The sequence below is a fragment of the Paramisgurnus dabryanus genome, chromosome 1 (genome assembly GCF_030506205.2).
Source record: "Paramisgurnus dabryanus chromosome 1, PD_genome_1.1, whole genome shotgun sequence".
NCBI lineage: Eukaryota > Metazoa > Chordata > Actinopteri > Cypriniformes > Cobitidae > Paramisgurnus > Paramisgurnus dabryanus.
In genome coordinates, this window is record NC_133337.1 from 64,727,049 (window position 1) to 64,752,716 (window position 25,668).

General features: G+C 49.3%; 31 non-coding genes across 31 annotated transcripts; all 31 read left to right on the plus strand.

The window, feature by feature from the left end:
• Window positions 1–681: 681 nt before the first annotated feature.
• On the plus strand, window positions 682–763 carry trnal-aag (transfer RNA leucine (anticodon AAG)). Its single transcript has one exon. It is a non-coding gene; the product is annotated as a tRNA-Leu (tRNA).
• Window positions 764–1,084: 321 nt separating this feature from the next.
• Window positions 1,085–1,166, plus strand: trnal-aag (transfer RNA leucine (anticodon AAG)). Its single transcript has one exon. It is a non-coding gene; the product is annotated as a tRNA-Leu (tRNA).
• An 831-nt stretch (window positions 1,167–1,997) lies between these two features.
• trnal-uag (transfer RNA leucine (anticodon UAG)) lies at window positions 1,998–2,079 on the plus strand. Its single transcript has one exon. It is a non-coding gene; the product is annotated as a tRNA-Leu (tRNA).
• A 321-nt stretch (window positions 2,080–2,400) lies between these two features.
• On the plus strand, window positions 2,401–2,482 carry trnal-aag (transfer RNA leucine (anticodon AAG)). Its single transcript has one exon. It is a non-coding gene; the product is annotated as a tRNA-Leu (tRNA).
• Window positions 2,483–3,306: 824 nt separating this feature from the next.
• On the plus strand, window positions 3,307–3,388 carry trnal-aag (transfer RNA leucine (anticodon AAG)). Its single transcript has one exon. It is a non-coding gene; the product is annotated as a tRNA-Leu (tRNA).
• A 321-nt stretch (window positions 3,389–3,709) lies between these two features.
• On the plus strand, window positions 3,710–3,791 carry trnal-aag (transfer RNA leucine (anticodon AAG)). Its single transcript has one exon. It is a non-coding gene; the product is annotated as a tRNA-Leu (tRNA).
• Window positions 3,792–4,615: 824 nt separating this feature from the next.
• trnal-uag (transfer RNA leucine (anticodon UAG)) lies at window positions 4,616–4,697 on the plus strand. The gene has a single exon. It is a non-coding gene; the product is annotated as a tRNA-Leu (tRNA).
• A 321-nt stretch (window positions 4,698–5,018) lies between these two features.
• Window positions 5,019–5,100, plus strand: trnal-aag (transfer RNA leucine (anticodon AAG)). The gene has a single exon. It is a non-coding gene; the product is annotated as a tRNA-Leu (tRNA).
• A 1,227-nt stretch (window positions 5,101–6,327) lies between these two features.
• On the plus strand, window positions 6,328–6,409 carry trnal-aag (transfer RNA leucine (anticodon AAG)). The gene has a single exon. It is a non-coding gene; the product is annotated as a tRNA-Leu (tRNA).
• Window positions 6,410–7,233: 824 nt separating this feature from the next.
• trnal-uag (transfer RNA leucine (anticodon UAG)) lies at window positions 7,234–7,315 on the plus strand. Its single transcript has one exon. It is a non-coding gene; the product is annotated as a tRNA-Leu (tRNA).
• Window positions 7,316–7,635: 320 nt separating this feature from the next.
• On the plus strand, window positions 7,636–7,717 carry trnal-aag (transfer RNA leucine (anticodon AAG)). The gene has a single exon. It is a non-coding gene; the product is annotated as a tRNA-Leu (tRNA).
• A 1,227-nt stretch (window positions 7,718–8,944) lies between these two features.
• On the plus strand, window positions 8,945–9,026 carry trnal-aag (transfer RNA leucine (anticodon AAG)). The gene has a single exon. It is a non-coding gene; the product is annotated as a tRNA-Leu (tRNA).
• An 824-nt stretch (window positions 9,027–9,850) lies between these two features.
• On the plus strand, window positions 9,851–9,932 carry trnal-uag (transfer RNA leucine (anticodon UAG)). Its single transcript has one exon. It is a non-coding gene; the product is annotated as a tRNA-Leu (tRNA).
• Window positions 9,933–11,048: 1,116 nt separating this feature from the next.
• On the plus strand, window positions 11,049–11,130 carry trnal-uag (transfer RNA leucine (anticodon UAG)). Its single transcript has one exon. It is a non-coding gene; the product is annotated as a tRNA-Leu (tRNA).
• A 321-nt stretch (window positions 11,131–11,451) lies between these two features.
• trnal-aag (transfer RNA leucine (anticodon AAG)) lies at window positions 11,452–11,533 on the plus strand. The gene has a single exon. It is a non-coding gene; the product is annotated as a tRNA-Leu (tRNA).
• An 823-nt stretch (window positions 11,534–12,356) lies between these two features.
• On the plus strand, window positions 12,357–12,438 carry trnal-uag (transfer RNA leucine (anticodon UAG)). Its single transcript has one exon. It is a non-coding gene; the product is annotated as a tRNA-Leu (tRNA).
• Window positions 12,439–12,759: 321 nt separating this feature from the next.
• trnal-aag (transfer RNA leucine (anticodon AAG)) lies at window positions 12,760–12,841 on the plus strand. Its single transcript has one exon. It is a non-coding gene; the product is annotated as a tRNA-Leu (tRNA).
• Window positions 12,842–13,671: 830 nt separating this feature from the next.
• Window positions 13,672–13,753, plus strand: trnal-aag (transfer RNA leucine (anticodon AAG)). The gene has a single exon. It is a non-coding gene; the product is annotated as a tRNA-Leu (tRNA).
• An 824-nt stretch (window positions 13,754–14,577) lies between these two features.
• Window positions 14,578–14,659, plus strand: trnal-uag (transfer RNA leucine (anticodon UAG)). Its single transcript has one exon. It is a non-coding gene; the product is annotated as a tRNA-Leu (tRNA).
• A 321-nt stretch (window positions 14,660–14,980) lies between these two features.
• On the plus strand, window positions 14,981–15,062 carry trnal-aag (transfer RNA leucine (anticodon AAG)). The gene has a single exon. It is a non-coding gene; the product is annotated as a tRNA-Leu (tRNA).
• Window positions 15,063–15,886: 824 nt separating this feature from the next.
• Window positions 15,887–15,968, plus strand: trnal-uag (transfer RNA leucine (anticodon UAG)). The gene has a single exon. It is a non-coding gene; the product is annotated as a tRNA-Leu (tRNA).
• Window positions 15,969–16,289: 321 nt separating this feature from the next.
• trnal-aag (transfer RNA leucine (anticodon AAG)) lies at window positions 16,290–16,371 on the plus strand. The gene has a single exon. It is a non-coding gene; the product is annotated as a tRNA-Leu (tRNA).
• A 2,119-nt stretch (window positions 16,372–18,490) lies between these two features.
• Window positions 18,491–18,572, plus strand: trnal-uag (transfer RNA leucine (anticodon UAG)). Its single transcript has one exon. It is a non-coding gene; the product is annotated as a tRNA-Leu (tRNA).
• Window positions 18,573–18,897: 325 nt separating this feature from the next.
• On the plus strand, window positions 18,898–18,979 carry trnal-aag (transfer RNA leucine (anticodon AAG)). Its single transcript has one exon. It is a non-coding gene; the product is annotated as a tRNA-Leu (tRNA).
• An 831-nt stretch (window positions 18,980–19,810) lies between these two features.
• On the plus strand, window positions 19,811–19,892 carry trnal-aag (transfer RNA leucine (anticodon AAG)). The gene has a single exon. It is a non-coding gene; the product is annotated as a tRNA-Leu (tRNA).
• Window positions 19,893–21,119: 1,227 nt separating this feature from the next.
• Window positions 21,120–21,201, plus strand: trnal-aag (transfer RNA leucine (anticodon AAG)). The gene has a single exon. It is a non-coding gene; the product is annotated as a tRNA-Leu (tRNA).
• An 824-nt stretch (window positions 21,202–22,025) lies between these two features.
• Window positions 22,026–22,107, plus strand: trnal-uag (transfer RNA leucine (anticodon UAG)). The gene has a single exon. It is a non-coding gene; the product is annotated as a tRNA-Leu (tRNA).
• A 321-nt stretch (window positions 22,108–22,428) lies between these two features.
• trnal-aag (transfer RNA leucine (anticodon AAG)) lies at window positions 22,429–22,510 on the plus strand. The gene has a single exon. It is a non-coding gene; the product is annotated as a tRNA-Leu (tRNA).
• An 823-nt stretch (window positions 22,511–23,333) lies between these two features.
• trnal-uag (transfer RNA leucine (anticodon UAG)) lies at window positions 23,334–23,415 on the plus strand. Its single transcript has one exon. It is a non-coding gene; the product is annotated as a tRNA-Leu (tRNA).
• A 1,206-nt stretch (window positions 23,416–24,621) lies between these two features.
• On the plus strand, window positions 24,622–24,703 carry trnal-uag (transfer RNA leucine (anticodon UAG)). The gene has a single exon. It is a non-coding gene; the product is annotated as a tRNA-Leu (tRNA).
• A 321-nt stretch (window positions 24,704–25,024) lies between these two features.
• Window positions 25,025–25,106, plus strand: trnal-aag (transfer RNA leucine (anticodon AAG)). Its single transcript has one exon. It is a non-coding gene; the product is annotated as a tRNA-Leu (tRNA).
• The last annotated feature ends 562 nt before the right edge of the window (window positions 25,107–25,668 follow it).

Here is a 25,668-nt window from a genome sequence, read left to right on the forward strand (position 1 = left end):
GGGTACGACAGGCATGTAGACTGTACGATGATGACACGGAAGCTTCGGCGGCTGCGTCACACGTTAGCGAAACGTCAACAGCATGCGCTCGCGTTAAACAAATACCAGTACGCAGGTCGTAGCAGCAAACACACTGTGCGTTGATCATGCTGAATTTCTGACACTGTCAGAAAACTATCGTAGGCTATCTTTGGACGAAAGACCGGAAAAACGGCCGTCTTTGAACCTCTCTCATTGTATGACATAGGACCACCGATGAAGAGCCACGATCACTGAAATCGCGACGATTGTTTCACGATGGCAATCTTTCGTCTGGGACAGCCAATAATCGTGCAGTGTATCCCGGGCTTCAGAGTATTGGGAGAATAAAGTGGTTTTGGCATGCAAGAACATCCCACATGTTAATTGGTTTGTCAGAAGCGCTTCCTTTAGATTTCTGTGGGAGCTTTGGGAATCTCACCTAATTTTCGAGTTTAAGCAAACCCCATGGCTTCATTTGTTGTGTCAGATGTACTTTCTAAACGATAGAACTCTGTAGGATTTGGGATCTCCAGGAGTATGACTCAGCACAGCAGGACCTCAAAGGTGTTTCTCTCCCGCCGACGAAATCCTCGAAATCAACTGAGGCTGTCCGTGGAGCTGCACCCACACCGAAACGCACCAGAGAGCCCTTCTCCAAGAGGTAGCGTGGCCGAGCGGTCCAAGGCGCTGGATTTAGGCTCCAGTCTCTCCGGGGGCGTGGGTTCGAATCCCACCGCTGCCAGCAGTGGTTTTAAAGAGGCTCTATTGCCAGCATTCAGCCAGGCCATCTACGCGCTTTGGAAGTCTCACGTGGACCGTTTCTCAATCAGAAGGCTGCAGCTTCGGCGGGTCGCGTTTGTAGGCTGCGTACGTTATAAATACTTTCTTGTTTCAGAATACTAACAAATATCAGGTTGACTCTTATTCTCAGTTAATGGGAAAATTGCTGTAATATGCTTGTGACATGCGAATGTATTGTTCAGTTAACTTGAATGAAGCTGGCTTGATTCTCGATGCAGCCTGCATATGCGAGCTCTGGACAACCGACGCAAGCCCTTTAAGTGGTAGCGTGGCCGAGCGGTCTAAGGCGCTGGATTAAGGCTCCAGTCTCTTTGGGGGCGTGGGTTCGAATCCCACCGCTGCCAGGAGCACTTTTAAAGAGGATCAATTGGCAGCAGTCGTGCACTGTATCAGAGATTTCTGTGAAGCCAGGAATACACTGCAGGATTTTTACCCTCCTATAAGATCATTACCTTATCACACTGTGCGTCATAGATCGTTTAAACCCGGGTACGACAGGCATGTAGACTGTACGATGATGACACGGAAGCTTCGGCGGCTGCGTCACACGTTAGCGAAACGTCAACAGCATGCACTCGCGTTAAACAAATACCAGTACGCAGGTCGTAGCAGCAAACACACTGTGCGTTGATCATGCTGAATTTCTGACACTGTCAGAAAACTATCGTAGGCCACCGCTACGATTTGGACGAAAGACCGGAAAAACGGCCGTCTTTGAACATCTCTCATTGTATGACATAGGACCACCGATGAAGAGCCACGATCACTGAAATCGCGACGATTGTTTCACGATGGCAATCTTTCGTCTGGGACAGCCAATAATCGTGCAGTGTATCCCGGGCTTCAGAGTATTGGGAGAATAAAGTGGTTTTGGCATGCAAGAACATCCCACATGTTAATTGGTTTGTCAGAAGCGCTTCCTTTAGATTTCTGTGGGAGCTTTGGGAATCTCACCTAATTTTCGAGTTTAAGCAAACCCCATGGCTTCATTTGTTGTGTCAGATGTACTTTCTAAACGATAGAACTCTGTAGGATTTGGGATCTCCAGGAGTATGACTCAGCACAGCAGGACCTCAAAGGTGTTTCTCTCCCGCCGACGAGATCCTCGAAATCAACTGAGGCTGTCCGTGGAGCTGCACCCACACCGAAACGCACCAGAGAGCCCTTCTCCAAGAGGTAGCGTGGCCGAGCGGTCCAAGGCGCTGGATTAAGGCTCCAGTCTCTTCGGGGGCGTGGGTTCAAATCCCACCGCTGCCAGCAGTGGTTTTAAAGAGGCTCTATTGCCAGCAGTCAGCCAGGCCATCTACGCGCTTTGGAAGTCTCACGTGGACCGTTTCTCAATCAGAAGGCTGCAGCTTCGGCGGGTCGCGTTTGTAGGCTGCGTACGTTATAAATACTTTCTTGTTTCAGAATACTAACAAATATCAGGTTGACTCTTATTCTCAGTTAATGGGAAAATTGCTGTAATATGCTTGTGACTTGCGAATGTATTGTTCAGTTAACTTGAATGAAGCTGGCTTGATTCTCGATGCAGCCTGCATATGCGAGCTCCGGACACCCGGCGCAAGCCCTTTAAGTGGTAGCGTGGCCGAGCGGTCTAAGGCGCTGGATTAAGGCTCCAGTCTCTTCGGGGGCGTGGGTTCGAAACCCACCGCTGCCAGGAGCACTTTTAAAGAGGCTCAATTGGCAGCAGTCGGGCACTGTATCAGAGATTTCTGTAAAGCCAGGAATACACTGCAGGATTTTTGCCCTCCTATAAGATCATTACCTTATCACACTGTGCGTCATAGATCGTTTAAACCCGGGTACGACAGGCATGTAGACTGTACGATGATGACACGGAAGCTTCGGCGGCTGCGTCACACGTTAGCGAAACGTCAACAGCATGCGCTCGCGTTAAACAAATACCAGTACGCAGGTCGTAGCAGCAAACACACTGTGCATTGATCATGCTGAATTTCTGACACTGTCAGAAAACTATCGTAGGCTATCTTTGGACGAAAGACCGGGAAAACGGCCGTCTTTGAACCTCTCTCATTGTACGACATAGGACCACCGATGAAGAGCCACGATCACTGAAATCGCGACGATTGTTTCACGATGGCAATCTTTCGTCTGGGACAGCCAATAATAGTGCAGTGTATCCCGGGCTTCAGAGTATTGGGAGAATAAAGTGGTTTTGGCATGCAAGAACATCCCACATGTTAATTGGTTTGTCAGAAGCGCTTCCTTTAGATTTCTGTGGGAGCTTTGGGAATCTCACCTAATTTTCGAGTTTAAGCAAACCCCATGGCTTCATTTGTTGTGTCAGATGTACTTTCTAAACGATAGAACTCTGTAGGATTTGGGATCTCCAGGAGTATGACTCAGCACAGCAGGACCTCAAAGGTGTTTCTCTCCCGCCGACGAGATCCTCGAAATCAACTGAGGCTGTCCGTGGAGCTGCACCCACACCGAAACGCACCAGAGAGCCCTTCTCCAAGAGGTAGCGTGGCCGAGCGGTCCAAGGCGCTGGATTTAGGCTCCAGTCTCTCCGGGGGCGTGGGTTTGAATCCCACCGCTGCCAGCAGTGGTTTTAAAGAGGCTCTATTGCCAGCAGTCAGCCAGGCCATCTACGCGCTTTGGAAGTCTCACGTGGACCGTTTCTCAATCAGAAGGCTGCAGCTTCGGCGGGTCGCGTTTGTAGGCTGCGTACGTTATAAATACTTTCTTGTTTCAGAATACTAACAAATATCAGGTTGACTCTTATTCTCAGTTAATGGGAAAATTGCTGTAATATGCTTGTGACTTGCGAATGTATTGTTCAGTTAACTTGAATGAAGCTGGCTTGATTCTCGATGCAGCCTGCATATGCGAGCTCCGGACACCCGACGCAAGCCCTTTGAGTGGTAGCGTGGCCGAGCGGTCTAAGGCGCTGGATTAAGGCTCCAGTCTCTTCGGGGGCGTGGGTTCGAATCCCACCGCTGCCAGGAGCACTTTTAAAGAGGCTCAATTGGCAGCAGTCGGGCACTGTATCAGAGATTTCTGTAAAGCCAGGAATACACTGCAGGATTTTTGCCCTCCTATAAGATCATTACCTTATCACACTGTGCGTCATAGATCGTTTAAACCCGGGTACGACAGGCATGTAGACTGTACGATGATGACACGGAAGCTTCGGCGGCTGCGTCACACGTTAGCGAAACGTCAACAGCATGCGCTCGCGTTAAACAAATACCAGTACGCAGGTCGTAGCAGGAAACACACTGTGCATTGATCATGCTGAATTTCTGACACTGTCAGAAAACTATCGTAGGCTATCTTTGGACGAAAGACCGGGAAAACGGCCGTCTTTGAACCTCTCTCATTGTACGACATAGGACCACCGATGAAGAGCCACGATCACTGAAATCGCGACGATTGTTTCACGATGGCAATCTTTCGTCTGGGACAGCCAATAATCGTGCAGTGTATCCCGGGCTTCAGAGTATTGGGAGAATAAAGTGGTTTTGGCATGCAAGAACATCCCACATGTTAATTGGTTTGTCAGAAGCGCTTCCTTTAGATTTCTGTGGGAGCTTTGGGAATCTCACCTAATTTTCGAGTTTAAGCAAACCCCATGGCTTCATTTGTTGTGTCAGATGTACTTTCTAAACGATAGAACTCTGTAGGATTTGGGATCTCCAGGAGTATGACTCAGCACAGCAGGACCTCAAAGGTGTTTCTCTCCCGCCGACAAGATCCTCGAAATCAACTGAGGCTGTCCGTGGAGCTGCACCCACACCGAAACGCACCAGAGAGCCCTTCTCCAAGAGGTAGCGTGGCCGAGCGGTCCAAGGCGCTGGATTTAGGCTCCAGTCTCTCCGGGGGCGTGGGTTCGAATCCCACCGCTGCCAGCAGTGGTTTTAAAGAGGCTCTATTGCCAGCAGTCAGCCAGGCCATCTACGCGCTTTGGAAGTCTCACGTGGACCGTTTCTCAATCAGAAGGCTGCAGCTTCGGGGGGTCGCGTTTGTAGGCTGCGTACGTTATAAATACTTTCTTGTTTCAGAATACTAACAAATATCAGGTTGACTCTTATTCTCAGGTAATGGGAAAATTGCTGTAATATGCTTGTGACTTGCGAATGTATTGTTCAGTTAACTTGAATGAAGCTGGCTTGATTCTCGATGCAGCCTGCATATGCGAGCTCCGGACACCCGACGCAAGCCCTTTGAGTGGTAGCGTGGCCGAGCGGTCTAAGGCGCTGGATTAAGGCTCCAGTCTCTTCGGGGGCGTGGGTTCGAATCCCACCGCTGCCAGGAGCACTTTTAAAGAGGCTCAATTGGCAGCAGTCGGGCACTGTATCAGAGATTTCTGTAAAGCCAGGAATACACTGCAGGATTTTTGCCCTCCTATAAGATCATTACCTTATCACAAAGTGCGTCATAGATCGTTTAAACCCGGGTACGACAGGCATGTAGACTGTACGATGATGACACGGAAGCTTCGGCGGCTGCGTCACACGTTAGCGAAACGTCAACAGCATGCGCTCGCGTTAAACAAATACCAGTACGCAGGTCGTAGCAGCAAACACACTGTGCATTGATCATGCTGAATTTCTGACACTGTCAGAAAACTATCGTAGGCTATCTTTGGACGTAAGACCGGGAAAACGGCCGTCTTTGAACCTCTCTCATTGTACGACATAGGACCACCGATGAAGAGCCACGATCACTGAAATCGCGACGATTGTTTCACGATGGCAATCTTTCGTCTGGGACAGCCAATAATAGTGCAGTGTATCCCGGGCTTCAGAGTATTGGGAGAATAAAGTGGTTTTGGCATGCAAGAACATCCCACATGTTAATTGGTTTGTCAGAAGCGCTTCCTTTAGATTTCTGTGGGAGCTTTGGGAATCTCACCTAATTTTCGAGTTTAAGCAAACCCCATGGCTTCATTTGTTGTGTCAGATGTACTTTCTAAACGATAGAACTCTGTAGGATTTGGGATCTCCAGGAGTATGACTCAGCACAGCAGGACCTCAAAGGTGTTTCTCTCCCGCCGACGAGATCCTCGAAATCAACTGAGGCTGTCCGTGGAGCTGCACCCACACCGAAACGCACCAGAGAGCCCTTCTCCAAGAGGTAGCGTGGCCGAGCGGTCCAAGGCGCTGGATTTAGGCTGCAGTCTCTCCGGGGGCTTGGGTTCGAATCCCACCGCTGCCAGCAGTGGTTTTAAAGAGGCTCTATTGCCAGCAGTCAGCCAGGCCATCTACGCGCTTTGGATGTCTCACGTGGACCGTTTCTCAATCAGAAGGCTGCAGCTTCGGGGGGTCGCGTTTGTTGGCTGCGTACGTTATAAATACTTTCTTGTTTCAGAATACTAACAAATTTTAGGTTGACTCTTATTCTCAGTTAATGGGAAAATTGCTGTAATATGCTTGTGACTTGCGAATGTATTGTTCAGTTAACTTGAATGAAGCTGGCTTGATTCTCGATGCAGCCTGCATATGCGTCCTCCGGACAACCGACACAAGCCCTTTGAGTGGTAGCGTGGCCGAGCGGTCTAAGGCGCTGGATTAAGGCTCCAGTCTCTTCGGGGGCGTGGGTTCGAATCCCACCGCTGCCAGGAACACTTTTAAAGAGGCTCAATTGGCAGCAGTCGGGCACTGTATCAGAGATTTCTGTAAAGCCAGGAATACACTGCAGGATTTTCGCCCTCCTATAAGATCATTACCTTATCACACTGTGCGTCATAGATCGTTTAAACCCGGGTACGACAGGCATGTAGACTGTACGATGATGACACGGAAGCTTCGGCGGCTGCGTCACACGTTAGCGAAAAGTCAACAGCATGCGCTCGCGTTAAACAAATACCAGTACGCAGGTCGTAGCAGCAAACACACTGTGCGTTGATCATGCTGAATTTCTGACACTGTCAGAAAACTATCGTAGGCTATCTTTGGACGAAAGACCGGGAAAACGGCCGTCTTTGAACCTCTCTCATTGTACGACATAGGACCACCGATGAAGAGCCACGATCACTGAAATCGCGACGATTGTTTCACGATGGCAATCTTTCGTCTGGGACAGCCAATAATCGTGCAGTGTATCCCGGGCTTCAGAGTATTGGGAGAATAAAGTGGTTTTGGCATGCAAGAACATCCCACATGTTAATTGGTTTGTCAGAAGCGCTTCCTTTAGATTTCTGTGGGAGCTTTGGGAATCTCACCTAATTTTCGAGTTTAAGCAAACCCCATGGCTTCATTTGTTGTGTCAGATGTACTTTCTAAACGATAGAACTCTGTAGGATTTGGGATCTCCAGGAGTATGACTCAGCACAGCAGGACCTCAAAGGTGTTTCTCTCCCGCCGACAAGATCCTCGAAATCAACTGAGGCTGTCCGTGGAGCTGCACCCACACCGAAACGCACCAGAGAGCCCTTCTCCAAGAGGTAGCGTGGCCGAGCGGTCCAAGGCGCTGGATTTAGGCTCCAGTCTCTCCGGGGGCGTGGGTTTGAATCCCACCGCTGCCAGCAGTGGTTTTAAAGAGGCTCTATTGCCAGCAGTCAGCCAGGCCATCTACGCGCTTTGGAAGTCTCACGTGGACCGTTTCTCAATCAGAAGGCTGCAGCTTCGGGGGGTCGCGTTTGTAGGCTGCGTACGTTATAAATACTTTCTTGTTTCAGAATACTAACAAATATCAGGTTGACTCTTATTCTCAGGTAATGGGAAAATTGCTGTAATATGCTTGTGACTTGCGAATGTATTGTTCAGTTAACTTGAATGAAGCTGGCTTGATTCTCGATGCAGCCTGCATATGCGAGCTCCGGACACCCGACACAAGCCTTTGAGTGGTAGCGTGGCCGAGCGGTCTAAGGCGCTGGATTAAGGCTCCAGTCTCTTCGGGGGCGTGGGTTCGAATCCCACCGCTGCCAGGAGCACTTTTAAAGAGGCTCAATTGGCAGCAGTCGGGCACTGTATCAGAGATTTCTGTAAAGCCAGGAATACACTGCAGGATTTTTGCCCTCCTATAAGATCATTACCTTATCACACTGTGCGTCATAGATCGTTTAAAACCGGGTACGACAGGCATGTAGACTGTACGATGATGACACGGAAGCTTCGGCGGCTGCGTCACACGTTAGCGAAACGTCAACAGCATGCGCTCGCGTTAAACAAATACCAGTACGCAGGTCGTAGCAGCAAACACACTGTGCATTGATCATGCTGAATTTCTGACACTGTCAGAAAACTATCGTAGGCTATCTTTGGACGAAAGACCGGGAAAACGGCCGTCTTTGAACCTCTCTCATTGTACGACATAGGACCACCGATGAAGAGCCACGATCACTGAAATCGCGACGATTGTTTCACGATGGCAATCTTTCGTCTGGGACAGCCAATAATAGTGCAGTGTATCCCGGGCTTCAGAGTATTGGGAGAATAAAGTGGTTTTGGCATGCAAGAACATCCCACATGTTAATTGGTTTGTCAGAAGCGCTTCCTTTAGATTTCTGTGGGAGCTTTGGGAATCTCACCTAATTTTCGAGTTTAAGCAAACCCCATGGCTTCATTTGTTGTGTCAGATGTACTTTCTAAACGATAGAACTCTGTAGGATTTGGGATCTCCAGGAGTATGACTCAGCACAGCAGGACCTCAAAGGTGTTTCTCTCCCGCCGACGAGATCCTCGAAATCAACTGAGGCTGTCCGTGGAGCTGCACCCACACCGAAACGCACCAGAGAGCCCTTCTCCAAGAGGTAGCGTGGCCGAGCGGTCCAAGGCGCTGGATTTAGGCTGCAGTCTCTCCGGGGGCTTGGGTTCGAATCCCACCGCTGCCAGCAGTGGTTTTAAAGAGGCTCTATTGCCAGCAGTCAGCCAGGCCATCTACGCGCTTTGGATGTCTCACGTGGACCGTTTCTCAATCAGAAGGCTGCAGCTTCGGGGGGTCGCGGTTGTAGGCTGCGTACGTTATAAATACTTTCTTGTTTCAGAATACTAACAAATTTTAGGTTGACTCTTATTCTCAGTTAATGGGAAAATTGCTGTAATATGCTTGTGACTTGCGAATGTATTGTTCAGTTAACTTGAATGAAGCTGGCTTGATTCTCGATGCAGCCTGCATATGCGTCCTCCGGACAACCGACACAAGCCCTTTGAGTGGTAGCGTGGCCGAGCGGTCTAAGGCGCTGGATTAAGGCTCCAGTCTCTTCGGGGGCGTGGGTTCGAATCCCACCGCTGCCAGGAACACTTTTAAAGAGGCTCAATTGGCAGCACTCGGGCACTGTATCAGAGATTTCTGTAAAGCCAGGAATACACTGCAGGATTTTCGCCCTCCTATAAGATCATTACCTTATCACACTGTGCGTCATAGATCGTTTAAACCCGGGTACGACAGGCATGTAGACTGTACGATGATGACACGGAAGCTTCGGCGGCTGCGTCACAAGTTAGCGAAAAGTCAACAGCATGCGCTCGCGTTAAACAAATACCAGTACGCAGGTCGTAGCAGCAAACACACTGTGCGTTGATCATGCTGAATTTCTGACACTGTCAGAAAACTATCGTAGGCTATCTTTGGACGAAAGACCGGGAAAACGGCCGTCTTTGAACCTCTCTCATTGTACGACATAGGACCACCGATGAAGAGCCACGATCACTGAAATCGCGACGATTGTTTCACGATGGCAATCTTTCGTCTGGGACAGCCAATAATCGTGCAGTGTATCCCGGGCTTCAGAGTATTGGGAGAATAAAGTGGTTTTGGCATGCAAGAACATCCCACATGTTAATTGGTTTGTCAGAAGCGCTTCCTTTAGATTTCTGTGGGAGCTTTGGGAATCTCACCTAATTTTCGAGTTTAAGCAAACCCCATGGCTTCATTTGTTGTGTCAGATGTACTTTCTAAACGATAGAACTCTGTAGGATTTGGGATCTCCAGGAGTATGACTCAGCACAGCAGGACCTCAAAGGTGTTTCTCTCCCGCCGACGAGATCCTCGAAATCAACTGAGGCTGTCCGTGGAGCTGCACCCACACCGAAACGCACCAGAGAGCCCTTCTCCAAGAGGTAGCGTGGCCGAGCGGTCCAAGGCGCTGGATTTAGGCTCCAGTCTCTCCGGGGGCGTGGGTTCGAATCCCACCGCTGCCAGCAGTGGTTTTAAAGAGGCTCTATTGCCAGCAGTCAGCCAGGCCATCTACGCGCTTTGGATGTCTCACGTGGACCGTTTCTCAATCAGAAGGCTGCAGCTTCGGCGGGTCGCGTTTGTAGGCTGCATACGTTATAAATACTTTCTTGTTTCAGAATACTAACAAATATCAGGTTGACTCTTATTCTCAGTTAATGGGAAAATTGCTGTAATATGCTTGTGACTTGCGAATGTATTGTTCAGTTAACTTGAATGAAGCTGGCTTGATTCTCGATGCAGCCTGCATATGCGTCCTCCGGACAACCGACACAAGCCGTTTGAGTGGTAGCGTGGCCGAGCGGTCTAAGGCGCTGGATTAAGGCTCCAGTCTCTTTGGGGGCGTGGGTTCGATAAGATCATTACCTTATCACACTGTGCGTCATAGATCGTTTAAACCCGGGTACGACAGGCATGTAGACTGTACGATGATGACACGGAAGCTTCGGCGGCTGCGTCACACGTTAGCAAAACGTCAACAGCATGCGCTCGCGTTAAACAAATACCAGTACGCAGGTCGTAGCAGCAAACACACTGTGCGTTGATCATGCTGAATTTCTGACACTGTCAGAAAACTATCGTAGGCTATCTTTGGACGAACGACCGGGAAAACGGCCGTCTTTGAACCTCTCTCATTGTACGACATAGGACCACCGATGAAGAGCCACGATCACTGAAATCGCGACGATTGTTTCACGATGGCAATCTTTCGTCTGGGACAGCCAATAATCGTGCAGTGTATCCCGGGCTTCAGAGTATTGGGAGAATAAAGTGGTTTTGGCATGCAAGAACATCCCACATGTTAATTGGTTTGTCAGAAGCGCTTCCTTTAGATTTCTGTGGGAGCTTTGGGAATCTCACCTAATTTTCGAGTTTAAGCAAACCCCATGGCTTCATTTGTTGTGTCAGATGTACTTTCTAAACGATAGAACTCTGTAGGATTTGGGATCTCCAGGAGTATGACTCAGCACAGCAGGACCTCAAAGGTGTTTCTCTCCCGCCGACAAGATCCTCGAAATCAACTGAGGCTGTCCGTGGAGCTGCACCCACACCGAAACGCACCAGAGAGCCCTTCTCCAAGAGGTAGCGTGGCCGAGCGGTCCAAGGCGCTGGATTTAGGCTCCAGTCTCTCCGGGGGCGTGGGTTCGAATCCCACCGCTGCCAGCAGTGGTTTTAAAGAGGCTCTATTGCCAGCAGTCAGCCAGGCCATCTACGCCCTTTGGAAGTCTCACGTGGACCGTTTCTCAATCAGAAGGCTGCAGCTTCGGGGGGTCGCGTTTGTAGGCTGCGTACGTTATAAATACTTTCTTGTTTCAGAATACTAACAAATATCAGGTTGACTCTTATTCTCAGGTAATGGGAAAATTGCTGTAATATGCTTGTGACTTGCGAATGTATTGTTCAGTTAACTTGAATGAAGCTGGCTTGATTCTCGATGCAGCCTGCATATGCGAGCTCCGGACACCCGACGCAAGCCCTTTGAGTGGTAGCGTGGCCGAGCGGTCTAAGGCGCTGGATTAAGGCTCCAGTCTCTTCGGGGGCGTGGGTTCAAATCCCACCGCTGCCAGGATCACTTTTAAAGAGGCTCAATTGGCAGCAGTCGGGCACTGTATCAGAGATTTCTGTAAAGCCAGGAATACACTGCAGGATTTTTGCCCTCCTATAAGATCATTACCTTATCACACTGTGCGTCATAGATCGTTTAAACCCGGGTACGACAGGCATGTAGACTGTACGATGATGACACGGAAGCTTCGGCGGCTGCGTCACACGTTAGCGAAACGTCAACAGCATGCGCTCGCGTTAAACAAATACCAGTACGCAGGTCGTAGCAGCAAACACACTGTGCATTGATCATGCTGAATTTCTGACACTGTCAGAAAACTATCGTAGGCTATCTTTGGACGAAAGACCGGGAAAACGGCCGTCTTTGAACCTCTCTCATTGTACGACATAGGACCACCGATGAAGAGCCACGATCACTGAAATCGCGACGATTGTTTCACGATGGCAATCTTTCGTCTGGGACAGCCAATAATAGTGCAGTGTATCCCGGGCTTCAGAGTATTGGGAGAATAAAGTGGTTTTGGCATGCAAGAACATCCCACATGTTAATTGTTTGTCAGAAGCGCTTCCTTTAGATTTCTGTGGGAGCTTTGGGAATCTCACCTAATTTTCGATTTTAAGCAAACCCCATGGCTTCATTTGTTGTGTCAGATGTACTTTCTAAACGATAGAACTCTGTAGGATTTGGGATCTCCAGGAGTATGACTCAGCACAGCAGGACCTCAAAGGTGTTTCTCTCCCGCCGACGAGATCCTCGAAATCAACTGAGGCTGTCCGTGGAGCTGCACCCACACCGAAACGCACCAGAGAGCCCTTCTCCAAGAGGTAGCGTGGCCGAGCGGTCCAAGGCGCTGGATTTAGGCTCCAGTCTCTCCGGGGGCGTGGGTTCGAATCCCACCGCTGCCAGCAGTGGTTTTAAAGAGGCTCTATTGCCAGCAGTCAGCCAGGCCATCTACGCGCTTTGGAAGTCTCACGTGGACCGTTTCTCAATCAGAAGGCTGCAGCTTCGGCGGGTCGCGTTTGTAGGCTGCATACGTTATAAATACTTTCTTGTTTCAGAATACTAACAAATATCAGGTTGACTCTTATTCTCAGTTAATGGGAAAATTGCTGTAATATGCTTGTGACTTGCGAATGTATTGTTCAGTTAACTTGAATGAAGCTGGCTTGATTCTCGATGCAGCCTGCATATGCGAGCTCTGGACAACCGACGCAAGCCCTTTAAGTGGTAGCGTGGCCGAGCGGTCTAAGGCGCTGGATTAAGGCTCCAGTCTCTTCGGGGGCGTGGGTTCGAATCCCACCGCTGCCAGGAGCACTTTTAAAGAGGCTCAATTGGCAGCAGTCGGGCACTGTATCAGAGATTTCTGTGAAGCCAGGAATACACTGCAGGATTTTTACCCTCCTATAAGATCATTACCTTATCACACTGTGCGTCATAGATCGTTTAAACCGGGTACGACAGGCATGTAGACTGTACGATGATGACACGGAAGCTTCGGCGGCTGCGTCACACGTTAGCGAAACGTCAACAGCATGCGCTCGCGTTAAACAAATACCAGTACGCAGGTCGTAGCAGCAAACACACTGTGCATTGATCATGCTGAATTTCTGACACTGTCAGAAAACTATCGTAGGCCACCGCTACGATTTGGACGAAAGACCGGAAAAACGGCCGTCTTTGAACATCTCTCATTGTATGACATAGGACCACCGATGAAGAGCCACGATCACTGAAATCGCGACGATTGTTTCACGATGGCAATCTTTCGTCTGGGACAGCCAATAATCGTGCAGTGTATCCCGGGCTTCAGAGTATTGGGAGAATAAAGTGGTTTTGGCATGCAAGAACATCCCACATGTTAATTGGTTTGTCAGAAGCGCTTCCTTTAGATTTCTGTGGGAGCTTTGGGAATCTCACCTAATTTTCGAGTTTAAGCAAACCCCATGGCTTCATTTGTTGTGTCAGATGTACTTTCTAAACGATAGAACTCTGTAGGATTTGGGATCTCCAGGAGTATGACTCAGCACAGCAGGACCTCAAAGGTGTTTCTCTCCCGCCGACGAGATCCTCGAAATCAACTGAGGCTGTCCGTGGAGCTGCACCCACACCGAAACGCACCAGAGAGCCCTTCTCCAAGAGGTAGCGTGGCCGAGCGGTCCAAGGCGCTGGATTAAGGCTCCAGTCTCTTCGGGGGCGTGGGTTCAAATCCCACCGCTGCCAGGAGCACTTTTAAAGAGGCTCAATTGGCAGCAGTCGGGCACTGTATCAGAGATTTCTGTAAAGCCAGGAATACACTGCAGGATTTTTGCCCTCCTATAAGATCATTACCTTATCACACTGTGCGTCATAGATCGTTTAAACCCGGGTACGACAGGCATGTAGACTGTACGATGATGACACGGAAGCTTCGGCGGCTGCGTCACACGTTAGCGAAACGTCAACAGCATGCGCTCGCGTTAAACAAATACCAGTACGCAGGTCGTAGCAGCAAACACACTGTGCGTTGATCATGCTGAATTTCTGACACTGTCAGAAAACTATCGTAGGCTATCTTTGGACGAACGACCGGGAAAACGGCCGTCTTTGAACCTCTCTCATTGTACGACATAGGACCACCGATGAAGAGCCACGATCACTGAAATCGCGACGATTGTTTCACGATGGCAATCTTTCGTCTGGGACAGCCAATAATCGTGCAGTGTATCCCGGGCTTCAGAGTATTGGGAGAATAAAGTGATTTTGGCATGCAAGAACATCCCACATGTTAATTGGTTTGTCAGAAGCGCTTCCTTTAGATTTCTGTGGGAGCTTTGGGAATCTCACCTAATTTTCGAGTTTAAGCAAACCCCATGGCTTCATTTGTTGTGTCAGATGTACTTTCTAAACGATAGAACTCTGTAGGATTTGGGATCTCCATGAGTATGACTCAGCACAGCAGGACCTCAAAGGTGTTTCTCTCCCACCGACGAGATCCTCGAAATCAACTGAGGCTGTCCGTGGAGCTGCACCCACACCGAAACGCACCAGAGAGCCCTTCTCCAAGCGGTAGCATGGCCGAGCGGTCCAAGGCGCTGGATGTAGGCTCCAGTCTCTCCGGGGGCGTGGGTTCGAATCCCACCGCTGCCAGCAGTGGTTTTAAAGAGGCTCTATTGCCAGCAGTCAGCCAGGCCATCTACGCGCTTTGGAAGTCTCACGTGGACCGTTTCTCAATCAGAAGGCTGCAGCTTCGGGGGGTCGCGTTTGTAGGCTGCGTACGTTATAAATACTTTCTTGTTTCAGAATACTAACAAATATCAGGTTGACTCTTATTCTCAGTTAATGGGAAAATTGCTGTAATATGCTTGTGACTTGCGAATGTATTGTTCAGTTAACTTGAATGAATCTGGCTTGATTCTCAATGCAGCCTGCATATGCGACCTCCGGACAACCGATTCAAGCCCTTTAAGTGGTAGTGTGGCCGAGCGGTCTAAGGCGCTGGATTAAGGCTCCAGTCTCTTTGAGGGCGTGGGTTCGAATCCCACTGCTGCCAGGAGCACTTTTAAAGAGGCTCAATTGGCAGCAGTCGGGCACTGTATCAGAGATTTCTGTAAAGCCAGGAATACACTGCAGGATTTTCGCCCTCCTATAAGATCATTACCTTATCACACTGTGCGTCATAGATCGTTTAAACCCGGGTACGACAGGCATGTAGACTGTACGATGATGACACGGAAGCTTCGGCGGCTGCGTCACACGTTAGCGAAACGTCAACAGCATGCGCTCGCGTTAAACAAATACCAGTACGCAGGTCGTAGCAGCAAACACACTGTGCGTTGATCATGCTGAATTTCTGACACTGTCAGAAAACTATCGTAGGCTATCTTTGGACGAACGACCGGGAAAACGGCCGTCTTTGAACCTCTCTCATTGTACGACATAGGACCACCGATGAAGAGCCACGATCACTGAAATCGCGACGATTGTTTCACGATGGCAATCTTTCGTCTGGGACAGCCAATAATCGTGCAGTGTATCCCGGGCTTCAGAGTATTGGGAGAATAAAGTGGTTTTGGCATGCAAGAACATCCCACATGTTAATTGGTTTGTCAGAAGCGCTTCCTTTAGATTTCTGTGGGAGCTTTGGGAATCTCACCTAATTTTCGAGTTTAAGCAAACCCCATGGCTTCATTTGTTGTGTCAGATGTACTTTCTAAACGATAGAACTCTGTAGGATTTGGGATCTCCAGGAGTATGACTCAGCACAGCAGGACCTCAAAGGTGTTTCTCTCCCGCCGACAAGATCCTCGAAATCAACTGAGGCTGTCCGTGGAGCTGCACCCACACCGAAACGCACCAGAGAGCCCTTCTCCAAGAGGTAGCGTGGCCGAGCGGTCCAAGGCGCTGGATTTAGGCTCCAGTCTCTCCGGGGGTGTGGGTTCGAATCCCACCGCTGCCAGCAGTGGTTTTAAAGAGGCTCTATTGCCAGCAGTCAGCCAGGCCATCTACGCGCTTTGGAAGTCTCACGTGGACCGTTTCTCAATCAGAAGGCTGCAGCTTCGGGGGGTCGCGTTTGTAGGCTGCGTACGTTATAAATACTTTCTTGTTTCAGAATACTAACAAATATCAGGTTGACTCTTATTCTCAGGTAATGGGAAAATTGCTGTAATATGCTTGTGACTTGCGAATGTATTGTTCAGTTAACTTGAATGAAGCTGGCTTGATTCTCGATGCAGCCTGCATATGCGAGCTCCGGACACCCGACGCAAGCCCTTTGAGTGGTAGCGTGGCCGAGCGGTCTAAGGCGCTGGATTAAGGCTCCAGTCTCTTCGGGGGCGTGGGTTCGAATCCCACCGCTGCCAGGAGCACTTTTAAAGAGGCTCAATTGGCAGCAGTCGGGCACTGTATCAGAGATTTCTGTAAAGCCAGGAATACACTGCAGGATTTTTGCCCTCCTATAAGATCATTACCTTATCACACTGTGCGTCATAGATCGTTTAAACCCGGGTACGACAGGCATGTAGACTGTACGATGATGACACGGAAGCTTCGGCGGCTGCGTCACACGTTAGCGAAACGTCAACAGCATGCGCTCGCGTTAAACAAATACCAGTACGCAGGTCGTAGCAGCAAACACACTGTGCATTGATCATGCTGAATTTCTGACACTGTCAGAAAACTATCGTAGGCTATCTTTGGACGAAAGACCGGGAAAACGGCCGTCTTTGAACCTCTCTCATTGTACGACATAGGACCACCGATGAAGAGCCACGATCACTGAAATCGCGACGATTGTTTCACGATGGCAATCTTTCGTCTGGGACAGCCAATAATAGTGCAGTGTATCCCGGGCTTCAGAGTATTGGGAGAATAAAGTGGTTTTGGCATGCAAGAACATCCCACATGTTAATTGGTTTGTCAGAAGCGCTTCCTTTAGATTTCTGTGGGAGCTTTGGGAATCTCACCTAATTTTCGAGTTTAAGCAAACCCCATGGCTTCATTTGTTGTGTCAGATGTACTTTCTAAACGATAGAACTCTGTAGGATTTGGGATCTCCAGGAGTATGACTCAGCACAGCAGGACCTCAAAGGTGTTTCTCTCCCGCCGACGAGATCCTCGAAATCAACTGAGGCTGTCCGTGGAGCTGCACCCACACCGAAACGCACCAGAGAGCCCTTCTCCAAGAGGTAGCGTGGCCGAGCGGTCCAAGGCGCTGGATTTAGGCTCCAGTCTCTCCGGGGGCGTGGGTTCGAATCTAACCCGCTGCCAGCAGTGGTTTTAAAGAGGCTCTATTGCCAGCAGTCAGCCAGGCCATCTACGCGCTTTGGAAGTCTCACGTGGACCGTTTCTCAATCAGAAGGCTGCAGCTTCGGCGGGTCGCGTTTGTAGGCTGCATACGTTATAAATACTTTCTTGTTTCAGAATACTAACAAATATCAGGTTGACTCTTATTCTTAGTTAATGGGAAAATTGCTGTAATATGCTTGTGACTTGCGAATGTATTGTTCAGTTAACTTGAATGAAGCTGGCTTGATTCTCGATGCAGCCTGCATATGCGTCCTCCGGACAACCGACACAAGCCCTTTGAGTGGTAGCGTGGCCGAGCGGTCTAAGGCGCTGGATTAAGGCTCCAGTCTCTTCGGGGGCGTGGGTTCGAATCGCACTTTTAAAGAGGCTCAATTGGCAGCAGTCGGGCACTGTATCAGAGATTTCTGTAAAGCCAGGAATACACTGCAGGATTTTTACCCTCCTATAAGATCATTACCTTATCACACTGTGCGTCATAGATCGTTTAAACCCGGGTACGACAGGCATGTAGACTGTACGATGATGACACGGAAGCTTCGGCGGCTGCGTCACACGTTAGCGAAACGTCAACAGCATGCGCTCGCGTTAAACAAATACCAGTACGCAGGTCGTAGCAGCAAACACACTGTGCGTTGATCATGCTGAATTTCTGACACTGTCAGAAAACTATCGTAGGCTATCTTTGGACGAAAGACCGGAAAAACGGCCGTCTTTGAACCTCTCTCATTGTATGACATAGGACCACCGATGAAGAGCCACGATCACTGAAATCGCGACAATTGTTTCACGATGGCAATCTTTCGTCTGGGACAGCCAATAATCGTGCAGTGTATCCCGGGCTTCAGAGTATTGGGAGAATAAAGTGGTTTTGGCATGCAAGAACATCCCACATGTTAATTGGTTTGTCAGAAGCGCTTCCTTTAGATTTCTGTGGGAGCTTTGGAAATCTCACCTAATTTTCGAGTTTAAGCAAACCCCATGGCTTCATTTGTTGTGTCAGATGTACTTTCTAAACGATAGAACTCTGTAGGATTTGGGATCTCCAGGAGTATGACTCAGCACAGCAGGACCTCAAAGGTGTTTCTCTCCCGCCGACGAGATCCTCGAAATCAACTGAGGCTGTCCGTGGAGCTGCACCCACACCGAAACGCACCAGAGAGCCCTTCTCCTAGAGGTAGCGTGGCCGAGCGGTCCAAGGCGCTGGATATAGGCTCCAGTCTCTCCGGGGGCGTGGGTTCGAATCCCACCGCTGCCAGCAGTGGTTTTAAAGAGGCTCTATTGCCAGCAGTCAGCCAGGCCATCCATCTACGCGCTTTGGAAGTCTCACGTGGACCGTTTCTCAATCAGAAGGCTGCAGCTTCGGCGGGTCGCCTTTGTAGGCTGCGTACGTTATAAATACTTTCTTGTTTCAGAATACTAACAAATATCAGGTTGACTCTTATTCTCAGTTAATGGGAAAATTGCTGTAATATGCTTGTGACTTGCGAATGTATTGTTCAGTTAACTTGAATGAAGCTGGCTTGATTCTCGATGCAGCCTGCATATGCGAGCTCTGGACAACCGACGCAAGCCCTTTAAGTGGTAGCGTGGCCGAGCGGTCTAAGGCGCTGGATTAAGGCTCCAGTCTCTTCGGGGGCGTGGGTTCGAATCCCACCGCTGCCAGGAGCACTTTTAAAGAGGCTCAATTGGCAGCAGTCGGGCACTGTATCAGAGATTTCTGTGAAGCCAGGAATACACTGCAGGATTTTTACCCTCCTATAAGATCATTACCTTATCACACTGTGCGTCATAGATCGTTTAAACCCGGGTACGACAGGCATGTAGACTGTACGATGATGACACGGAAGCTTCGGCGGCTGTGTCACACGTTAGCGAAACGTCAACAGCATGCGCTCGCGTTAAACAAATACCAGTACGCAGGTCGTAGCAGCAAACACACTGTGCGTTGATCATGCTGAATTTCTGACACTGTCAGAAAACTATCGTAGGCCACCGCTACGATTTGGACGAAAGACCGGAAAAACGGCCGTCTTTGAACATCTCTCATTGTATGACATAGGACCACCGATGAAGAGCCACGATCACTGAAATCGCTACGATTGTTTCACGATGGCAATCTTTCGTCTGGGACAGCCAATAATCGTGCAGTGTATCCCGGGCTTCAGAGTATTGGGAGAATAAAGTGGTTTTGGCATGCAAGAACATCCCACATGTTAATTGGTTTGTCAGAAGCGCTTCCTTTAGATTTCTGTGGGAGCTTTGGGAATCTCACCTAATTTTCGAGTTTAAGCAAACCCCATGGCTTCATTTGTTGTGTCAGATGTACTTTCTAAACGATAGAACTCTGTAGGATTTGGGATCTCCAGGAGTATGACTCAGCACAGCAGGACCTCAAAGGTGTTTCTCTCCCGCCGACGAGATCCTCGAAATCAACTGAGGCTGTCCGTGGAGCTGCACCCACACCGAAACGCACCAGAGAGCCCTTCTCCAAGAGGTAGCGTGGCCGAGCGGTCCAAGGCGCTGGATTAAGGCTCCAGTCTCTTCGGGGGCGTGGGTTCAAATCCCACCGCTGCCAGGAGCACTTTTAAAGAGGCTCAATTGGCAGCAGTCGGGCACTGTATCAGAGATTTCTGTAAAGCCAGGAATACACTGCAGGATTTTTGCCCTCCTATAAGATCATTACCTTATCACACTGTGCGTCATAGATCGTTTAAACCCGGGTACGACAGGCATGTAGACTGTACGATGATGACACGGAAGCTTCGGCGGCTGCGTCACACGTTAGCGAAACGTCAACAGCATGCGCTCGCGTTAAACAAATACCAGTACGCAGGTCGTAGCAGCAAACACACTGTGCGTTGATCATGCTGAATTTCTGACACTGTCAGAAAACTATCGTAGGCTATCTTTGGACGAACGACCGGGAAAACGGCCGTCTTTGAACCTCTCTCATTGTACGACATAGGACCACCGATGAAGAGCCACGATCACTGAAATCGCGACGATTGTTTCACGATGGCAATCTTTCGTCTGGGACAGCCAATAATCGTGCAGTGTATCCCGGGCTTCAGAGTATTGGGAGAATAAAGTGATTTTGGCATGCAAGAACATCCCACATGTTAATTGGTTTGTCAGAAGCGCTTCCTTTAGATTTCTGTGGGAGCTTTGGGAATCTCACCTAATTTTCGAGTTTAAGCAAACCCCATGGCTTCATTTGTTGTGTCAGATGTACTTTCTAAACGATAGAACTCTGTAGGATTTGGGATCTCCATGAGTATGACTCAGCACAGCAGGACCTCAAAGGTGTTTCTCTCCCACCGACGAGATCCTCGAAATCAACTGAGGCTGTCCGTGGAGCTGCACCCACACCGAAACGCACCAGAGAGCCCTTCTCCAAGAGGTAGCATGGCCGAGCGGTCCAAGGCGCTGGATGTAGGCTCCAGTCTCTCCGGGGGAGAGGGTTCGAATCCCACCGCTGCCAGCAGTGGTTTTAAAGAGGCTCTATTGCCAGCAGTCAGCCAGGCCATCTACGCGCTTTGGAAGTCTCACGTGGACCGTTTCTCAATCAGAAGGCTGCAGCTTCGGGGGGTCGCGTTTGTAGGCTGCGTACGTTATAAATACTTTCTTGTTTCAGAATACTAACAAATATCAGGTTGACTCTTATTCTCAGTTAATGGGAAAATTGCTGTAATATGCTTGTGACTTGCGAATGTATTGTTCAGTTAACTTGAATGAAGCTGGCTTGATTCTCAATGCAGCCTGCATATGCGACCTCCGGACAACCGATTCAAGCCCTTTAAGTGGTAGTGTGGCCGAGCGGTCTAAGGCGCTGGATTAAGGCTCCAGTCTCTTTGGGGGCGTGGGTTCGAATCCCACTGCTGCCAGGAGCACTTTTAAAGAGGCTCAATTGGCAGCAGTCGGGCACTGTATCAGAGATTTCTGTAAAGCCAGGAATACACTGCAGGATTTTCGCCCTCCTATAAGATCATTACCTTATCACACTGTGCGTCATAGATCGTTTAAACCCGGGTACGACAGGCATGTAGACTGTACGATGATGACACGGAAGCTTCGGCGGCTGCGTCACACGTTAGCGAAACGTCAACAGCATGCGCTCGCGTTAAACAAATACCAGTACGCAGGTCGTAGCAGCAAACACACTGTGCGTTGATCATGCTGAATTTCTGACACTGTCAGAAAACTATCGTAGGCTATCTTTGGACGAACGACCGGGAAAACGGCCGTCTTTGAACCTCTCTCATTGTACGACATAGGACCACCGATGAAGAGCCACGATCACTGAAATCGCGACGATTGTTTCACGATGGCAATCTTTCGTCTGGGACAGCCAATAATCGTGCAGTGTATCCCGGGCTTCAGAGTATTGGGAGAATAAAGTGGTTTTGGCATGCAAGAACATCCCACATGTTAATTGGTTTGTCAGAAGCGCTTCCTTTAGATTTCTGTGGGAGCTTTGGGAATCTCACCTAATTTTCGAGTTTAAGCAAACCCCATGGCTTCATTTGTTGTGTCAGATGTACTTTCTAAACGATAGAACTCTGTAGGATTTGGGATCTCCAGGAGTATGACTCAGCACAGCAGGACCTCAAAGGTGTTTCTCTCCCGCCGACAAGATCCTCGAAATCAACTGAGGCTGTCCTTGGAGCTGCACCCACACCGAAACGCACCAGAGAGCCCTTCTCCAAGAGGTAGCGTGGCCGAGCGGTCCAAGGCGCTGGATTTAGGCTCCAGTCTCTCCGGGGGCGTGGGTTCGGATCCCACCGCTGCCAGCAGTGGTTTTAAAGAGGCTCTATTGCCAGCAGTCAGCCAGGCCATCTACGCGCTTTGGAAGTCTCACGTGGACGGTTTCTCAATCAGAAGGCTGCAGCTTCGGGGGGTCGCGTTTGTAGGCTGCGTACGTTATAAATACTTTCTTGTTTCAGAATACTAACAAATATCAGGTTGACTCTTATTCTCAGGTAATGGGAAAATTGCTGTAATATGCTTGTGACTTGCGAATGTATTGTTCAGTTAACTTGAATGAAGCTGGCTTGATTCTCGATGCAGCCTGCATATGCGAGCTCCGGACACCCGACGCAAGCCCTTTGAGTGGTAGCGTGGCCGAGCGGTCTAAGGCGCTGGATTAAGGCTCCAGTCTCTTCGGGGGCGTGGGTTCGAATCCCACCGCTGCCAGGAGCACTTTAAAGAGGCTCAATTGGCAGCAGTCGGGCACTGTATCAGAGATTTCTGTAAAGCCAGGAATACACTGCAGGATTTTTGCCCTCCTATAAGATCATTACCTTATCACACTGTGCGTCATAGATCGTTTAAACCCGGGTACGACAGGCATGTAGACTGTACGATGATGACACGGAAGCTTCGGCGGCTGCGTCACACGTTAGCGAAACGTCAACAGCATGCGCTCGCGTTAAACAAATACCAGTACGCAGGTCGTAGCAGCAAACACACTGTGCATTGATCATGCTGAATTTCTGACACTGTCAGAAAACTATCGTAGGCTATCTTTGGACGAAAGACCGGGAAAACGGCCGTCTTTGAACCTCTCTCATTGTACGACATAGGACCACCGATGAAGAGCCACGATCACTGAAATCGCGACGATTGTTTCACGATGGCAATCTTTCGTCTGGGACAGCCAATAATAGTGCAGTGTATCCCGGGCTTCAGAGTATTGGGAGAATAAAGTGGTTTTGGCATGCAAGAACATCCCACATGTTAATTGGTTTGTCAGAAGCGCTTCCTTTAGATTTCTGTGGGAGCTTTGGGAATCTCACCTAATTTTCGAGTTTAAGCAAACCCCATGGCTTCATTTGTTGTGTCAGATGTACTTTCTAAACGATAGAACTCTGTAGGATTTGGGATCTCCAGGAGTATGACTCAGCACAGCAGGACCTCAAAGGTGTTTCTCTCCCGCCGACGAGATCCTCGAAATCAACTGAGGCTGTCCGTGGAGCTGCACCCACACCGAAACGCACCAGAGAGCCCTTCTCCAAGAGGTAGCGTGGCCGAGCGGTCCAAGGCGCTGGATTTAGGCTCCAGTCTCTCCGGGGGCGTGGGTTCGAATCCCACCGCTGCCAGCAGTGGTTTTAAAGAGGCTCTATTGCCAGCAGTCAGCCAGGCCATCTACGCGCTTTGGAAGTCTCACGTGGACCGTTTCTCAATCAGAAGGCTGCAGCTTCAGCGGGTCGCGTTTGTAGGCTGCATACGTTATAAATACTTTCTTGTTTCAGAATACTAACAAATATCAGGTTGACTCTTATTCTCAGTTAATGGGAAAATTGCTGTAATATGCTTGTGACTTGCGAATGTATTGTTCAGTTAACTTGAATGAAGCTGGCTTGATTCTCGATGCAGCCTGCATAATCGTCCTCCGGACAACCGACACAAGCCCTTTGAGTGGTAGCGTGGCCGAGCGGTCTAAGGCGCTGGATTAAGGCTCCAGTCTCTTCGGGGGCGTGGGTTCGAATCGCACTTTTAAAGAGGCTCAATTGGCAGCAGTCGGGCACTGTATCAGAGATTTCTGTAAAGCCAGGAATACACTGCAGGATTTTTACCCTCCTATAAGATCATTACCTTATCACACTGTGCGTCATAGATCGTTTAAACCCGGGTACGACAGGCATGTAGACTGTACGATGATGACACGGAAGCTTCGGCGGCTGCGTCACACGTTAGCGAAACGTCAACAGCATGCGCTCGCGTTAAACAAATACCAGTACGCAGGTCGTAGCAGCAAACACACTGTGCGTTGATCATGCTGAATTTCTGACACTGTCAGAAAACTATCGTAGGCTATCTTTGGACGAAAGACCGGAAAAACGGCCGTCTTTGAACCTCTCTCATTGTATGACATAGGACCACCGATGAAGAGCCACGATCACTGAAATCGCGACAATTGTTTCACGATGGCAATCTTTCGTCTGGGACAGCCAATAATCGTGCAGTGTATCCCGGGCTTCAGAGTATTGGGAGAATAAAGTGGTTTTGGCATGCAAGAACATCCCACATGTTAATTGGTTTGTCAGAAGCGCTTCCTTTAGATTTCTGTGGGAGCTTTGGGAATCTCACCTAATTTTCGAGTTTAAGCAAACCCCATGGTTGTTGTGTCAGATGTACTTTCTAAACGATAGAACTCTGTAGGATTTGGGATCTCCAGGAGTATGACTCAGCACAGCAGGACCTCAAAGGTGTTTCTCTCCCGCCGACGAGATCCTCGAAATCAACTGAGGCTGTCCGTGGAGCTGCACCCACACCGAAACGCACCAGAGAGCCCTTCTCCAAGAGGTAGCGTGGCCGAGGGGTCCAAGGCGCTGGATTTAGGCTCCTGTCTCTCCGGGGGCGTGGGTTCGAATCCCACCGCTGCCAGCAGTGGTTTTAAAGAGGCTCTATTGCCAGCAGTCAGCCAGGCCATCTACGCGCTTTGGAAGTCTCACGTGGACCGTTTCTCAATCAGAAGGCTGCAGCTTCGGGGGGTCGCGTTTGTAGGGTGCGTACGTTATAAATACTTTCTTGTTTCAGAATACTAACAAATATCAGGTTGACTCTTATTCTCAGTTAATGGGAAAATTGCTGTAATATGCTTGTGACTTGCGAATGTATTGTTCAGTTAACTTGAATGAAGCTGGCTTGATTCTCGATGCAGCCTGCATATGCGTCCTCCGGACAACCGACCCAAGATCTTTAAGTGGTAGCGTGGCCGAGCGGTCTAAGGCGCTGGATTAAGGCTCCAGTCTCTTCGGGGGCGTGGGTTCGAATCCCACCGCTTCCAGGAGCACTTTTAAAGAGGCTCAATTGGCAGCAGTCGGGCACTGTATCAGAGATTACTGTAAAGCCAGGAATACACTGCAGGATTTTCGCCCCCCTATAAGATCATTACCTTATCACACTGTGCGTCATAGATCGTTTAAACCCGGGTACGACAGGCATGTAGACTGTACGATGATGAGATGGAAGCTTCGGCGGCTGCGTCACACGTTAGCGAAACGTCAACAGCATGCGCTCGCGTTAAACAAATACCAGTACGCAGGTCGTAGCAGCAAACACACTGTGCGTTGATCATGCTGAATTTCTGACACTGTCAGAAAACTATCGTAGGCTATCTTTGGACAAAACACCGGGAAAACGGCCGTCTTTGAACCTCTCTCATTGTACGACATAGGACCACCGATGAAGAGCCACGATCACTGAAATCGCGACGATTGTTTCACGATGGCAATCTTTCGTCTGGGACAGCCAATAATCGTGCAGTGTATCCCGGGCTTCAGAGTATTGGGAGAATAAAGTGGTTTTGGCATGCAAGAACATCCCACATGTTAATTGGTTTGTCAGAA